Below are 17,401 nucleotides of genomic sequence, written 5' to 3'. Positions count from 1 at the left end.
ATTTCCTGAAAGCAACGTTTAGAACTTACTGCAATATATGAACCTGCCTCTTTGTGCCTTTGTTCCGAACAGAACTAAATCATATCATGTTGAATTTAATAAATATAACCTTGAGACTTGACTCTTTCCTCAGTCATTTGCATTCTCTAAATCAACTTTAGCAAGTTCTCCTGATTATTTATAAGATACACTCCACTAATAAGATATATACACCTGTGTGTGGATTTTTGCCCAGATGGCACAAATAAAAAGAAGCTTTAAAAAAGTAAATTAGGAAAGACTGATCACTTTGTCACTGATAAGAATTTATTAAAGACACGTATTTTATGAAATTTAGAAAATTAAACTAGCTCCTGGCTTTAGGGATTGATTAAACAGTTCTTTGTAAGAATGTATGGATTTGAAATGCTTTTAAAATCTTATTTCATTTATATGATTACCATTCAAAATTGAGTTATATAGAGCATCTCAATTTGTTGTTCATGGGATATGATCTCTCTTAGTTTAAAATTACATTATGCTTAGGGAAGCTTCAAACTATCAGGTTAGCTTGTTTAGCAGATTGTTAGATTAATTCTCTAATTCACTGAAATATCTATTACCATTTTCAAAAGAATTGACTCTAATGAATTAGAGAGCTAATCTCAACAATTTATCACTCAAAGAGGTCATCACACTTAGCAGAGTATTCAAGACTATTAGCCCATTACTAACATTTTCTTTATAGAAGAAAAACATGTATTTTCTATATTATGCCTTATCATATTTTAATGATTTAAAAATATATTAAGAGCTGCTCTATTATAACAGAGTACTCACATAATCAGTCTTCTAAAAAATATGTGTGTAAAGTTATTAAAAATCTTGACAGAATTAATAATAGTATGGTACCTTGATAATAGAGAGAGAGAACAATGATACGACCATGCTTTAAAATTTTAAGTATTAGAAAATCTAGAAAGCTTGTATATTCTTTTCTGCTATGTTCTTTAGAACACCCCCCACACCCTTTTTTTTTTAATCCTGTCCTGTGTGTATGTGCCTAAGACTCTTCTGCAATAAAATGTCTACCCTAAACCCTGTAGGGTGTAGCCTCTTTGTGCTATTGTTGGTATACTACCACTCCTTTTTAATTCTCCCCATTCTCCACAGTCACACACTTCACTGCCCCCACAGGGAACACAGACCAGCCTGTGAGTACCAGCCAGGGACCAGGCACCATTATCCCTGCAGAATGGCCTGGAAGCTTTGTATCCAAGTAAATTTTAGATCTAATTGCTCCTATATGCTGTGTTTTCTGCACCACCAATCAGAATGTTATGTATCCAAAAATCAACTCTACACAGTTTTCTAGAGTCTGAAATATACTATTGTTGTTGTTATTTTCAGATAGCTCTCATTTAGAGTTTTATTTCCTCATGTTTTGATATTTTTTGTCATTAACTTACGTTTGCCAAAACTTGAGTTATAAAGATACTTTGAGGCCTGGGATGAAAATATATCCCTCCTGAACACATGTATCCTTTTTTTCTTTTCCTCCTGTAAGTTATCCAAATCAGAATTACTTTAAAATAAATATCACTTGGGGTCTTTTTAAACCTGGAATAATTTCAATTCAGTTTGAATCTCACAGAATATAAAAAAAAAATACATTTATCATTCACAACCAAAAGCCAAATTTTTATTTTAGCCATTTTGATGTATTGATATAGTGATATCTTGCTATGGTTTTCATTTCCATTTCACTAATGGCTAATGATGTTAAACATCGGTCTATCTTCTTCAGTTATATGCCTGTCAATTTCTTTTGCCTATTTTTCTAATTGGATTTTATTTTCATTTTCATTTTTTGACTATTGAGTTTGAAGGTTCTTTACATATTCTAGTTATAAATTCTTTGTCAGATCCATTGTTTGCAAATATTCTCTTTGTTTGTAGTTTATAATTTTATCCTCTTCATGAGTCTTCTTCAGGAAAAAAAATTGAATTATTGTGAGGTCCAATTTGTCAACTTGTACTTTTACAAATTGGGCTTTTGCTGTCAATTCTAAGAAAGTTCCAGCTTGTCCTAGGCCTCCCAGAGTTTCTATTTTTTCAAAAAATGTTTATAGTTTTACATTTTATATTTAAGTCTGTGATCTATGTTGGGTTAATTTTCATATGAAGCATGAGGTTTAGGTTGAGGTTATTTTTTTTGTTTTGTTTTGTTTTTTTGTCTATGTATTTCCAATTTTTCCAAAATGATTTTTTGAAATGGATTTTTGTCCTCCATTGAGGTACTTTTGTATATTTGCAAAAATTCAGTTGAGCATATTTTCGTGGGACTCCATCTAGGTTCTATATATATATATATATTTTTCCCATTGGTCTATATGTCTATCCCTCCAGCAATACCATAGTGACTTGATTGCTATAGCTATTATAGTAAATCTTCACATCAGGTGGACTAATTCCTCCATTTTGTTCTTTTTTCAAAATGTTTTTGACTATTCTGGAATGTGCCCTTCCATGCAAATGTTAGGATAGCTTGTCTATAGCTGCATAAATACATACATACAGACATACAGACATACTTTTCAGGGATTTTGAGAGGAATTGGATTAAACTGATATAGCAATTAGGAGAGAGTTGACATCTTTCCTATATTGGCTCTTCTATCATATACAAGTTATGTTCACCTATTTATTCAGTTCCTGTTTGATTTTTTTCATTAGCTTTTAACAATTTCAGATACAAATACTATGCATGTTTTGCTATATTTACACCTGAGTACTTAATTTTCTTTGGAACAATTAGAAATGGTATCGTGTTTTAAATTTGTGTCCACATTTCATTGTTAGGATCCACAATTGTGATTGATTTTTGTGTGTTGATCTTGTGCCTTTTAACCTTATGGAGCTCACCTTTTAATTCTAGGAGATATTGTAGGAAGTATGTTATCTACAGATGGGGCAGTTTTATTGTTTCCTGTCCACTTTGTATTTCTCTTACTTCCTTTTCTTGCCTGATTTCAGTGGCTAGAAGTTCCAGCCCTATGTTGTATCGCACATATTTTGATATGTTGTATATTCATTTTCCTTTAATTTTATGTACTTTAAAAAATTTCCTTGGAGGCTTCTTCTTGAACCCAAGGATTATTTAGAAGTGAGTTGTTTAATTTCTAAGTGTTTGAAATGTTAGCTCTTGTCTTTCTTTATTGATTTCTAGTTTGATTTCCTAAAGGCCAGAGAATGAATTTTGTATGTTTTACATCTTTTTGAATTTGGTTGTGTTTTGTGTTATGGCCTAGGATGTGGTCTATCTTGGCGAATGTTCCATAGGCCCTATAAAAAATAAATGTGTGAATTCTGTAGTTTTTGAGTGGAGTGTCTATATATACGTTAATTAAATTATGTTGGTTGATTCAGTTACTCAGCCTTGCTGATTTTCTCTCTAATAATTCTAAAGTAGCTCTAGCAATTGCTAGGCAATGAGGTGATAAGATTCTCAACCATAGCTGTGGATTTGCCTTTTTCTCCTTTCAGCCATTGCATGTTGTACTGAGTTCCTTGTAGATAGCATAGAGTTAGGTCATGTTTTTTCAAACACACTGCCAACATCTTTCTTTCAGTTAGTGTAATTAGACTACTTACATCTAAGGTAATTAGTAATATGTTAGGACTTAAGGCTGCCATTTCATTATTTTTTGTTTGTTTCCTCTTTTTCTCATTTCTGTTTCTTGACCTCCTGTGGATTCTTTGAACATTGTTTAAGATTCAGTCTTGATTTGTTTATAATATTTTTTAGTCTACCACTTTGAATAAATTTCTTAGTGGTTGTTCCAGATATTAAAATATACAAATGACACTTATCAAAGTATACTGGTATTAACATTTTACCACACCTAAAGATGTGTACAAATACTACATCTTTTGAGGTCCTCTTAACTTAACCATTTTTAAAATACAGTTAACTTATTTATTTCCTCTACCTATATTGAGCACCACATTAAATTATAATTTTTGCCTCAGCCATCATATGTGAGTTAAAAGTTCATCAGAAAAATGGTAGTCTATTATATTTTACGTCTATTGTACTCATTATGATGTTCATTGCTTTCTGAAGTTCTAAGCCACCTTCTGTTATAATGTCTTTACTGTTAGGGTATTTTGAAGCTATTCTTGATAGGGAGGCTTGCTTATTATAAATCACTTTAGTCATTCTTTATTTGTTTAAGAAAATCTTTCTTTCCCTTTCTCATTCTTAAATATGTTTTCACTGAATGTAATTGACACTTAATTGTTTTTTTCTTTCAGCATTTGGTTTCATCCATGGTTTCAAATGACAAATCACTTTCATTCAACTGATACTTTCCTTTGAGTAGTTTGGTTATTTTCAGTGTTTTATTTTGTTTTGTTTTTAGTTTTCAGAAATATAATTATTATGTATTTTGGTGTGGATTTCTTCAGAATTATTCTACTTGGACAACACTCAGTCTCTTAAATCTATAGGTTGATTTTTTTTATATAATTTGGAAGGTTTCAGTCATTATTTTTTCAAATACCTTTCAGCCTCTCTCTCTCTCTCTCTCTCTCTCTCTCTCTCTCTCTCTGTTTCTCTCTCTCTCTGTCTATCTCTCTCTCCTTTTCTTTTGGAACATGCTGACACAAACATTAGCTCCTTTGTTATTGTCTTATTGTCAAAAGACTTTTGACTTCTTTCACTCTATTTTTTTTTCTTTTATACTTGAGGAAGTAAATTCATTGTTCTGTTCTGAGTTTGCTGATCCTATTCTCTATTGTCTTTACTACTGAACCCTTCCTTCCATTTATTTTTTTTTCAGTTATTTTATTTTTTAGTTCTATAATTTCTACTTGGTTCTTTTTTTATCATTTCTATTTCTTTCCTGGGCTTTTCTATTTGTTCATTTGTTTCAAGATAACTAATGATTACTTTGAGAACCTTTTTATGATAGCTTTTTTGAAGTCTTGTCAGAAAATGTCAATACCTGATTTACTTCTGTGATAGTGTCCGTTGATTGTCTTTTCTCATTTACATTGTAATTCTCCTGCTACCTTTTATAACAAGTAATTTTCAGTTGTATCTTGGACATTTTATGTTATGGGACTCTGAATACAATTTAAGCTTAGTTTTAGTAGGCAGTTTCCTTATTAATGTATAGAATAGGTCTAGCTGTGTGTATATATGTTCAGTTTCTCTATGGGTCCTAATAATACCGCCACTGCACAAATGAAGGTCTTACTAACACCTCCTTGTTTCAGAAATATGAGGTGGGAATAGAGTTTACTCCATGGTCCTTATTTTATTTTATTTATTTATTATTAAAGATTTTATTGGGGAATTGGGAGAGGGGAACAGCATTGGGGAATCAGGGAAGGGGAACAGACAAGTTGATGTCCTTTTTATTCTTCAGTCTAGTTGTGGAGGATGTTGCTTCACTGGCCCATGTTGGTATCATTGCACTCTTCCCAGCTGAGGCAGATCGGTCGCCGGGTTCTGGTCGGCCACTCACTATGGCTCTTGGCAGCTCACTCCAGCTGCCAGCTGCTCACGCCAGCTGCCAGCCACTCATGCCAGCTTTTTACATCAGCCCACTGCAGCTCCACTGCAGCCTATGCCATTGCTGGTGACTCACAGCAGCCCAGCTCCAGGTCAAGCTGTTGTTCACCATCTTAGCTGTAGAGGGCGCAGCATCACTGGCCCTCATGTGGGATCCGAACCAATGCCCTGCTGCTCAGAGCTGGCTTCCCAAGCCAACTCTTAAAAAATGTGCCACTTGGCCAGCCCTCTATGGTCCTTATTTTAAAGGCTTGTATTGTAAAGGACTCAGGGAACTCAATATGTCTTCCTTTCTCAACTTCCCAGGGGTCTAGGCAATCCTTTCTTCTACATTTTAGTCTTTTTATTCTCCTTTGTTTTGTTATGTCCTGGGATTTTTAGTTGTAAGAGTGAGGACCAGGGAGGAATGATACTCCATCTTGATGGGATACTTTTGTTTTTTCTTAGCCAAATGTCAGAGCACAGATATATCTCACAGCACAAAAATTTTAACCAAAATCTATTTATGAAAAAAATTATATTTACATACTTAATACACAATGGCACTTTATAACAAGTTATATAAGGGATACATGTTGAATTACATTCCAGAAACAATTAGTAGAATGTCAGAATCACCTGTAGACATTTTGAAAAGCACATTGATGGGCAAGATGGGATTTGAATCAGATGCTGTTGGCGCATAACTCATAGTGGATGAGCTATGTAGATGCAATAATAAATGTTTTTCTTGAATGTTATGGCAGTAGGATAGGAATCTTTCCTTTAAATTAAGAGACCTGTTATGTCTTATAGTGTTACAGAAAAAAGTTTGAATGTTACAATTGGAAGTGCAAACAAAGTTCCATTTGAGATTTTTGCATCCTAAAACTTCAACCAACTCCAATAAAGATTTTTGCTTACAAGATTTTATATAACAGCAGAATGACAGAGAATCTGTACTGATTTTTCTAAGTTTCATAGCTTACCTGAAGTTGTTGCCTCTTCACCTGACTCATTTGTACCATTATCTTTTGTAACCAGATAAAATAATGGCTGTTCAACTCTCCCTCCTCCACTCCTTAATTTTAAGCTTGCTACACATCTTAAGTCTCGAACTCAACTGGTGAATTATAGTTTATTACAGAAAATTACCATTTTATGGTAAATTTTTCCATGCAGTTTTTGCAGCAAAGTTATGTATTGTTATGTTATTGGCCTTTCCATATCATAAACAAAATGTTTATGGTGCTATATGTGGACTGTACATTTTACTGCATATAAAACGAATTTAACAACTGCATTAATTGTTTGATGATCAGGAAGCAAAGTTCAAGCATTTTTTTTACGTCCAAACATGATATTTTATAACTTATAAGTAAGCATTTTATTGCATTTAATAATGATTTAAGAAATTGGTTGCAGATGTGGTTGAGGTACAATGCATTATAATTTTTCTAAGTTAAAATGATGAGAAATAGGTAATTATTCCCTTAAATATTCCATAGAGAATGTTAGCTTTTTGGAATCATATGATTTACATTAAGTAGAAGATGGCTGGATTTTGAAATAATGCCTTACAACAAAGCACTTGATAAAATATTACAGAACACTTTTTAAGTACACAGCTAAGCTTATAAGTAAATAAGATTTCAAAACATAATGGCACTTTTTATCCCTAATTTTAAGATAAAGTTGACACTATTATAGTCCTAGGAGTTTATTACCTTTTCTTTGCTTTGGCAGTACTTTGATTTGTACTTTTAGGGTCAATAACTGAAGTGAACAGGAGAAAGGAGAAAAGAGTTTGCTTCCACATAGCAGATAATATTTGTTGCCTATCTAATATACTTCTGTCATTAATCTTAATTATAAAACCCAAATTTTATTCAGTTGGCAATTTGCACATTTAAAGACTAAATTTCCAGCCATCCTCCCAGAGAAAAGTAATGATGGAAACATAAATTCTGTTCAATGATTTACTAGTGTATTTATTAGGTGGGTAACCTAATCTCTTTATTTAACTGCTGTTAGAAACATATTTTCCTCCTGCTTCCCCTTCTTTTTTTCCAAAAACAGGGAACAAAGACGTGTATCTCTCATTTGTAATTAGGTAGCCTTAGTTATAAATTCCTGATCTTAAGGCTGGCAGAACATAAATATAGAAGGAAATTGGGTTCATAGCAACAACTGAAAATGGTGTCATCCTAAACAAACTGCTTGTCATCCTAAACAAACTGCTTTCAGATTTTTTTTTTACCTAAGAGAAAACTAATGTCTGTCTGTCTGTCTGTCTGTCTGTCTGTCTGTCTGTCTCTCTCTCTCTCTCTCTCTCTCTCTCCCTCTAACCTACTGATAGTTTGGTGTTTTCTGTTATATATCATTAAACTTAATTTTGATTGATATAAATGTAAGATTCTTGAATAAACCCAGAGCTCTCAAATTTAAATAAAGGGAGGCCTACAACAAAATAACACCCCTTTCATCATAAGAAAATGAATGAATGAAAAAGATGTCTTTTTTAGGGTAGGGTTTGACTGAGGTGCTATGAGCATTTGAAAGCATAGGCCTTCCTTCACTTGGATACACTGGCCATTCTGGGAAATTCCAGTCTGAGAAAATACTTAGCGTGGTCATTTATACAAACAAACAAAGAAAATTTTTAAAAAGCAGTGAAGATAGAATATATGAGCAAAATGAGATGCATCTAGTGGTAGATCTGCAGGAAATTAGGAAAAAATTGTGGATAGGTAAATATAGCAACAACAGTGTCCAAAAATCAATGACATATATAAATCTCAGATGTAAGAAGCACAATGAATCCTCGATAGCAAAAATTATAAAAACTCACACCTATGCACATCAAAGTAAAATTATCTAACAATTGACAAAATTCCTTAGAAAAAGAAAGAAAAGACAGATTTATTTAGAAAAAAAGGCAAACACCCTGATAGTTCCATTCCAAACGACAATTTTGGAATTAAGGAGATAGTGCAAAACAAATATTTTTTTTATTGCTAAGTGAAAATATTTAACTTAGTATTGTATATACAGTGAAAATATATATCAAAAAAGGGGGTAAAATGGAGACAATGGAGACAAAGAGAAACTTACTTAAAAAACTTTCAGCAAATGAATTTCAACAAAGAAAAGCCTTAATCTCAAAAGTACATGAAGATTAACAGAGAACATGAGCAAATATATTAATAAACATATGAGTAATTCTACACAAATATTTACTATATAATACAACAGTATTCATATCTGATTTGGGGGCTAAGTCATATGGAGGAAGTTAAATATTGAACAATAATAGCATATAAGATTAGGATGAGTGTTATTAATGTCAAAATATTCCAAATTTCTTTTATTTTGAAATATGTGTTTAGATATGTTGGTTAATGGTTAAACTTGTTAAATAAATTATGAAAATTTCATTTGTAAATACTAAGATAAACAGACAGTTTTGAATTCAAATAAATACTATGATAAATTAAATAAAGTTAATAAAAATTACAGGGAAGGAGAAGAATGTAAGCCTAGAAAAAATTGACTAGGATTAAACACAAATAAGACAATTGAAGTAAATTCATATATATCAGTAATCACAATATGTATAAACAAAATGAAATGGTCTATTAAAATATAGTGATGTTAAATTGGTGAAGAAAACAAAATCAAGACATGTTTATAAGAAACATATTTAAAACAAAATGTTACATCATTTTACTTAATGGTGACAAACTCAAAACTGTCCACTAAGATCAGGTACAAGTCAAGGATGTCCTCTCTCATTACCTCTTTTCAACATCTTACTGAATTCCTACTTAATGCAATATGAAAAGAAAGGAAACAATAGATATATAGATTGGGGAGGAAGAAAGATAATTGTCTTTGTTTGCAGATGACATGATAATCTATGTTGAAAATACAAACGAATTGAAAAAAAAAAACTACTGAAATAAGTGATTATACCAAGGTTGCCAGGATACAAGATTAATATAATAATATGATTAAAAAGCATATATATATATATGTATATACACACATACATAGATATATTACATGATGGATAGATGATAGATAGATAAATAGATAGATAGATTTATTATGAAAAATTGACTCATGTTATTATGGAGGTTGAGAAGGACCACAATTTGCCATCTGTAAATAGGAAACCTGGGAAAACCCAAAGTGTAATTTGGTCAGTTTCTGAAGGCCTGAGAACCAGGGAGCCTATGGTGTAAATCCTAGTTCTAGGGCTTGAGAAGTTATGAAATATCCCAACTCAAACAGAAAGTCAGGAAGCAAAAGGGTCAAATTCCTCCTCCTTCTGCCTATCTGCCTTTTGTTCTATTCAGGGGTTTTCAAGGGGTAGGATGATGCCTGCCCACATTGGAGAGGGCAATCTACTTTACAGAGTGCACCAAATCAAATGCTAATACCATCTGGAAACATTCTCAGAGACACACCCAGAAATAATGTTTAATCTGTGCACCCAGTGGCTAGTCAACATGACACACAAAATTAATCATCACAGGCCGGCTGAGTTGCACGCTGGTTAAGAGCTGGCTTGGGATGCCAGAGGGCCCAGTTCAGATCCCATATATGAGGGACAGTGACACTACCCTCTACAGCTAAGATCATGAACAACAGCTCAACCTGGAGCTGGGCTGCCGTGAGTCGCTGGCGACGGCATAGGCTGCAGCCCCTGCGGCAGTGGGTTGTCATGGGCTACCCTGTGGAGCCAGCAGACAGCGTGAGCGGCCAGCAGCCGCAGTGAGCTGCCGACCAGAAGCTGGCGACTGATGTGCCTCGCCCGGGAAGAGCGCAATGATGGTGCCAACTTGGGCCAGTGAAGCAACGTCCTCCACAACTAGACTGAAGAACAAAAGGACAGCAACTTGTCTGCTCCCCTTTCCGCAATTCCCCAGTGCTGTTCCCATCCCCCAAATCCCTAATAAAAATCTTAAAAAAAAAAAATCATCACAATGCTCATGCATTGTTTTCTCAAGCAATAATAAAATCATTATAAAAATTAAACATGCAATTGGTCATAAATCAAACCTCAACAAATTTCAAATTATTAGAATCATGCATATTATTTTTTTGATCATGTGAAAGCATGCTAGTAAAGAAGAAAATTATAATGAGAAATCCACATACTATTTGAAAATAATTTACACACCTCAAATAATTGAGGTCAATCAGAAATCATAAGGAATTAAGAAATGTTTTCAACAATGAAAATTAGATACAATATATCAAAACCTAGGAAATGTTTGTGTGCACATATGTGTACATCTATCAAAAATTGTTGAATTCTTTTATAGAGAACATGATAATATTTAATTAAAAGACATTAAAGAAGACAAATATCAGTGGAAACCTATACTATATTTATGACTGGAAGAAAACTATTTTAGCTAACGCTCATGCCAAATTGATCTATAGATTTAGTTTCAACCAAAATAGCAAGAGGGTTTTTTGAGGAACTTGGCAAGTTACACTATATTTATATGGAAAAATAAAGGTCTAGACAAGCCACTCCTGAAGAAGTACAAGATGGGGATGATTACCTTACCAGATAACAAAAATTGTTAAAATGGTAGACTGATTAAGCCAGTGCAAAATTGATGGAGATATAGGCAAAAGACCCACATACATAGGGATACTCGATATATGACAAGGTGACCCTGTATTTCCTGGGAAATCATGGGTATTCAAACGGGAAGGGATAATATAATTGAATTCTTGTTTCACTTTAAACATAAAAAAAAACCTTAATGAATTTAGCATTTCAAATCAAAAGGAAAAATATTTTAAAACATAATAGACTATCTCCATCAATCTGGTTTAGCACGGAATTTATTTAAAAGACATAAATATAAGTAAATTTACAGAAATATTAACATTTGACTACACTAAAATTAAGCCATTTTATTTATCACCAGGTAACACAAGTTAAGAGATACTCAAACTGCAAAAAGCACATAACAGCAAGAAAGGATAAATACCCAAAGTGTATAATTCCTACCAATCAGACAGCAAAAGAGAAACAAAATTAGAAAGACACTGGAAAAATATATGAAATGGCATTTTTCTTAATAGGATATAGACAATTAATCTATGACAAAATATTCTACCTTGTAGGTAATCAGGGAAGTGAAATTAAGACCATAATGAGAAACAATTTTAAACTCATTAGATTGGCAAAAGTAAGTAGTCTCATAATTCCAAGAGTTGGTGAGAGTGTCAATCAGTTTAAACCTTTAGAACTGTTGATGAAAGTAAAAAGTGATCCAAACCCTTTAGAAAACAATTTGGAACTATCTTGCAAAGTAGAATTTATGCAAACATTATGACTCAGCTATTCTACTTCTAGGTATTTATTTTTGGAAAAGCTCATGTTTAAAAGGAATAAAAAAAAAAATTCAGGGTAGCGATAACTTCCATAAAGGAAATGGTAAGAACACAAAGAAACACAATTATTATCTGTGTATTTCTAAACCTTAATTTAAGTGATTAATCATTGTTGCCTATTTTATAATTATGCTTTACAGTGTACATTTCTTTTGCATATATTCTTTTGTACATATCAACTGTATTATATAATTATAAAATAGCTCTATGTAGGAAGAAAAATGATTTATAATTAAAAATATATATATATACATATATATACATATATGTGTGTATATATGTATGTGTGTATATATATATATATCTCAAAGTAAGAACTTTCAAAATATCTTTAACCAGATGACAAAATGCTGAATTTTCATGGTGAGGCAAGATCAGTAGAATGTTTTTCAAATAATAGCTCATAATGTCTAAGATGTAATATGACATGAGTGCTCAAATATTAATAGCTAATAATTGCCTGGAATTTTCAGGATAATTTTAGGTGCAATCAATTATTTTATGAAAGGTAGTTTTTTTAGTCATCAATTTTTTTCAATGAATTGGGGAAAAAAAGAAAGCCTCATAATTTTTAAAGAGATAAAAATATATATTTCTTTCTAGTTTTCACACCAATGAACAGAGCACATATTTTTTCTTAAATGTTTAGTTTCCCAGTGCAGTTTTTATATATTGAATCTTCTCAACAATTAAATGCACAGAACATATTAAACAACTATATTGTTCTAAGCACTTTGCACTTAATGTCCAAAGATAAACAATGAGTTGAACTTTCTTGAGGATAATTTTTTAACATGTAACCCATATGAACACAGACCTTACTTGCATGTGGGCACACATTAGGTCACGATAACATTAATACTCAAATTTCCCTAAGGTATTGTCCCAGCTGCAGAATCCAAGTCTTCATTCACTTAGCAATGTCTGCATTAGTTGTTTCTGGTAATTCCAAAGAAAACCATGTCCTTAAAGACTCAGTCTCATTTCTTGTACCCTCATCCTCAAATAGACAATGGCCCCTCGCCTGTGTTCCTAATGCTAGTACTGTCTGGGAGAATGCTGACTGCCTGTCTATAATGAAGTCCAAAATGACAAATGGATCCTTCAGTTTACAGTGAAAGAGAGCTATACTCTGTCCCATGAAACATTAAAGAGAATGGTCTCTCTCCACAATGGATGCAAATGGAAAGGCTATAGGAGTCCTAGTAGAGATGATGGTGGCTTAGAGTATAATGGAAGCCAAGAAGGTGAAGAGAAGTGAGTGGATACTATTATCTATGTCCCTGAAAATTTGTTTTTTTAAAAAAAGAAAATGTATCCAGAGACACAATCTTTGATATGGGTTTAGAAACAGGGATCAGATCACTATGTCTCCACTCTTCTAAAAAAAACTGAACTCATTTTTGGTATAGTTTTTGAGAACTTTTTAATAAATTATTATAAATATAGCTAAGTTAATTATGGCTGGGTCATAGATTTGTCATGGCAGCTATAAGTAGGACTGCTATAATTGCCTTCTGAAGAATGAGATGCCTACAGCTCAAAACTTAAGAAGGCGCTCACTCTTAGAGCTCTGCGCATGCACAGTCTACTCCTGAGTGCCTCCTTAAATTTTGAGCCCTCCACACCTTGCTTACCTCACCCTACTCCTGACTAAGTGAGTGTCATAGTGGATGTGTATAATCAATAAAACTTCTGGTGCACCTGACTGAGACAGAAATTAATAAAGGCAAATATTACTTGCAATGATTATTTTAGGTTACATACACATGACACCCCACTAAGGCAAAAGAAGTAAATAAAATAGTCGGTTTTCCAAATAGTTTCTTTCATATAGACAGTAAGCCTGGAAACAAGCAGTCCCAAACCTATGGTCCTCATGTGATATGATTTAATTATAGATGTTCATTATCTGGTTTATTATTTTTTTCTTTCTCATTGAATTGCACTTAAGTAAATTTGTTGAAGGTGTTAATTAGAAAATTATTTATTTCTGATCCTTTCATACACCTAATTGTTCAGGAAACAGTCTTACATACACATATCTGAACTAACATACTGTCACATGCTCTGTTTAGGGGCAAAGCACCATAGGTAAAGCTAATCAGCTATCCAGAGTTCTCAGCTTACGGGATCTTGCTTCCTGAGTTTACATTAAATTCTGAAAGTCAGCAATATCATCTCCAAAATATGCTAATGGGGTTGTAAAAAATGATCACTCTATCAATATTATAGTTGTAGAAATGGAGTAAATTTTCTTTGAGAAATGAAAACCTGAGAAGAAAATGCCACTTGCATGGTTGGTATGTCAGTATAGGTCAGCAGGACAAAAACCTGTGAATAAGCCTGTCTCTTTGATACCAAGAATATATTCTAGTCTGAGCTTTAATATATGCTTCCCATGTTTTCTACTAGATGATTCTTTTCTGCTGCTTTTCATCTTCTATGAGAGTACTGGTACAGCGTTTAAAACTTCATTAACAGGAGCAAATCCACTATCCATGGATTTCTTCTCAAAAGGACTCTAACCCACCAGTTTCATTCTCAGGAATACTCTCTAGCCATGAAAAAACTCAATAGGACACAGACAAGTCCAATGAATAGAAGAAGGGATCTATTGAGTTTGGGATGTTTGGTGCATTGGATCTGTTTAGGATGATGAAACCTAAACTTCCCATTGTAAACAGGAAATGGAATGGGAGTCCTATCCTAATATATTTTTCACATGCTCTGTAGGCAAAGGAAGCTACTGGTCTCTGATGCCCACATTCATCAGTCACAGAGCCATCACTTGGAGGATCAACAATGACATCATAAATTATTCCTCCGGTGATGAGGAAGTAAGACACAACCGCCAGAGCATAGACTGTCATAGCAGACGGCGTGTGCAACCAGGGCAGCTTCCTCAGCTTTGATTGGGCATGCCAGCACCAAGCACAGGACTTGGTACAAAGTCTCTATGTAGGTGGTGATAAGGCCAAATCAGTAAACATTTACATAGAGAAAGTAAATCCTGTATTTATATGTGACATAAATAGGTTTGTGTCGGGGTTGGTCATGCATGTGCCTTCAGGAGCCAGGCATCATAGAAACAGGCCCAGAGGCTGTAGAGACCTACAAAAGCCATGCCTCATCTATGACATTCGACATCACATTTTTAAAACCTGTGCTAGAAAACCAAATAGCTCTACTAATCTAATATTTTGTCTCATAACTATCCTTGAAAGCCTCTGAATATAAAATGTAGGATTAAATGTTTACATTTTTCCTTAATTTATCCCCCTCTTCCCCAAACTACAAACAACAGAACAGCAATAACAGCAAGAACAATCAAAACTCAGCCTTGTACCAGAGAAACTGAAGTGATCCTAATTGGTGGCCATCTTTTCCAGAAAGACGGAAGGTACAAAGGTGTTATTGACAACTTAATGTGGTTTTCCCCAGCAATAGCCTGTCAATCGCCTCAGCAAGGCCTTGAAGGGGCAAGAAAAAGCTGCTGTAGTTATTGTGGGTGAGGACAGTTAAGTCCACAGGCAAAGCCTAATGGGGTGCAACCAAAGTGTCAGTTAGCACGGGGCAGCAAGAAGGTAAAGCTGGAAGCTAGCTGAAAGGAGATTTAAAAAGAACAAAACAAAAAGGGAGACCAAGGAAGACCAATTTAGTTGGCTTTCTAAATAATCTTTATTTAATTCCTTCTTTTGCCAAGGACTGGTGCACCGCGTACAGCATGATTGTCTTTCATTTATTTCCTTGTTTCTGCAATGACTATTTTTTTCATCAGAATAATTTGTCTGGAACAATGCTAGCATGCTGCAACACCTAATATAGTATTTGTAACTAACTAATTCCATTACTTACTGGAGTGCAATCGGCCTTGATATAGTTATAATATTGTCTACATGAAGGCCACAGATATTGTGGATGGTTTAGTTTTTAAATGAATTGGTGATTAAAATATAGAAATAACTACACAAAATTATGTGTGCAAAACAAAATCTTATATTGCTTGTGTCAAGATCTGTGACAAAGAATAAGAAGGCAGTGAAAGCAAAGAAAATGTTCATTTCTGTAGTGGGTTATTTTGCTCAAGGAGGAAGTATATTTCACAAGAACATGCAATTGAAAAGGCTTATACAATCGTTGGGCCAGTTTGGAAGGGTACCTGAGAAATCATACACCATGGTCCTTAGTTACTTTTTCCCAGCACCACTACCCTAGGTGCAACTTTTGGTAGAATGAAACTTGTTCCTGAGTAATCTGAGAAGAATTCGATTTCACAACCTTCCCTTCGTAATTCTCTCTAGCATTAATGCTCAGGCTGCGATTGTACATGGCTAGCCTCAATGGAAAACTCATATTTATTTAGAGAAAAAAATCTTTTGCAAATTTATGGGTACCAGTATCTCTTTTAAACAATGTTCATTCATAAAAGTAAAGTACTTCCACCTTTAAAATTAGTCTTGACAGCAAAACTTATTTTATAGAAATGGACTTGAATATTTCTGTATGAGAATAGATACTAAACTTACTTGAATAGTTCTCTACAGCCCCATTAAAAACCTCATTCCCTATTGGTTCCCTGGAGGCCAGAATTTTACTGGTTTTTCGAACATTTACTAAGAAGTGAGAAATCATTTTTATCTTGCAACATTTTATCATTTTAAAGAGAAGTTTTAGAGCATTCCACCTCCCTGAATCATGGAATGCCCCTTCATTGGAAAAGTCCTTCAATGTCAATATCAAATATCAAAAGAAAAGAAATAGACTTGGATTTTTAATTCAATTTCTTGATATTGAAACATTAAAATAACACTAAAATAGTATTTACTTAAACCAAATTTCACTGCCAAGTCTCCCCTGTTTTGTTACTTATCTTTACTTATATGGATGTTTTAGGTTCTTACCTGGTCAATTCTAATTTCCCTTCTTTCCCTTGTGATTTCTGGTATAGCTTTGAAGTTTAGAATGTCATCCTTCACAGTGTTGGATAAAAATTAGTTTGTTTTACCATATATTTTTTTATTTCTATTTATATTTCAATCTGAAACTTTTTTGAAATACAGCACACTGTTAAGGTCGCCCTATATTTCTGTATTGTCTCTGAGCAGGAAAAGCGCCCTTTTCACTCCTGGGGCCAGAGCCGAAGGACTTCCAGGGCTCTTACTACACCACTGTGCTCGCTTATGGGTGTCTCCAATTTCAGTCAGGCCAGGGGCCACCTAAGGAAATAACAACAATAAACTCATCATTGATGAGGGGTAATTTGAACTTTTGTTGCCTCTCCCAATCCTCCTGATGCATCCTCTGACGGCTGTTTCACGAATTCTGTTTTGGTTTTATAGCTGTGTTCAGTGGAAAAGGCAGGGTGGAGTGTGCTTCCATCATCTTATCCAGAACCAGAACTAGAATGGTCATTTTTAATTTTTTTAGTTTTTTTTTT

General features: G+C 33.7%; 1 pseudogene; it reads right to left on the bottom strand.

The window, feature by feature from the left end:
* Nucleotides 1-14,485: 14,485 nt before the first annotated feature.
* Nucleotides 14,486-16,596, bottom strand: LOC109378515 (oligosaccharyltransferase complex subunit OSTC pseudogene; annotated as a pseudogene).
* Between the last annotated feature and the right edge of the window lie 805 nt (nt 16,597-17,401).

This window comes from Hipposideros armiger, unplaced genomic scaffold (genome assembly GCF_001890085.2).
Source record: "Hipposideros armiger isolate ML-2016 unplaced genomic scaffold, ASM189008v1 scaffold_2083, whole genome shotgun sequence".
Classification (NCBI taxonomy): domain Eukaryota; kingdom Metazoa; phylum Chordata; class Mammalia; order Chiroptera; family Hipposideridae; genus Hipposideros; species Hipposideros armiger.
Note: the sequence above shows the minus strand (reverse complement) of the source record. Positions and strands in the feature narration are given on the sequence as shown.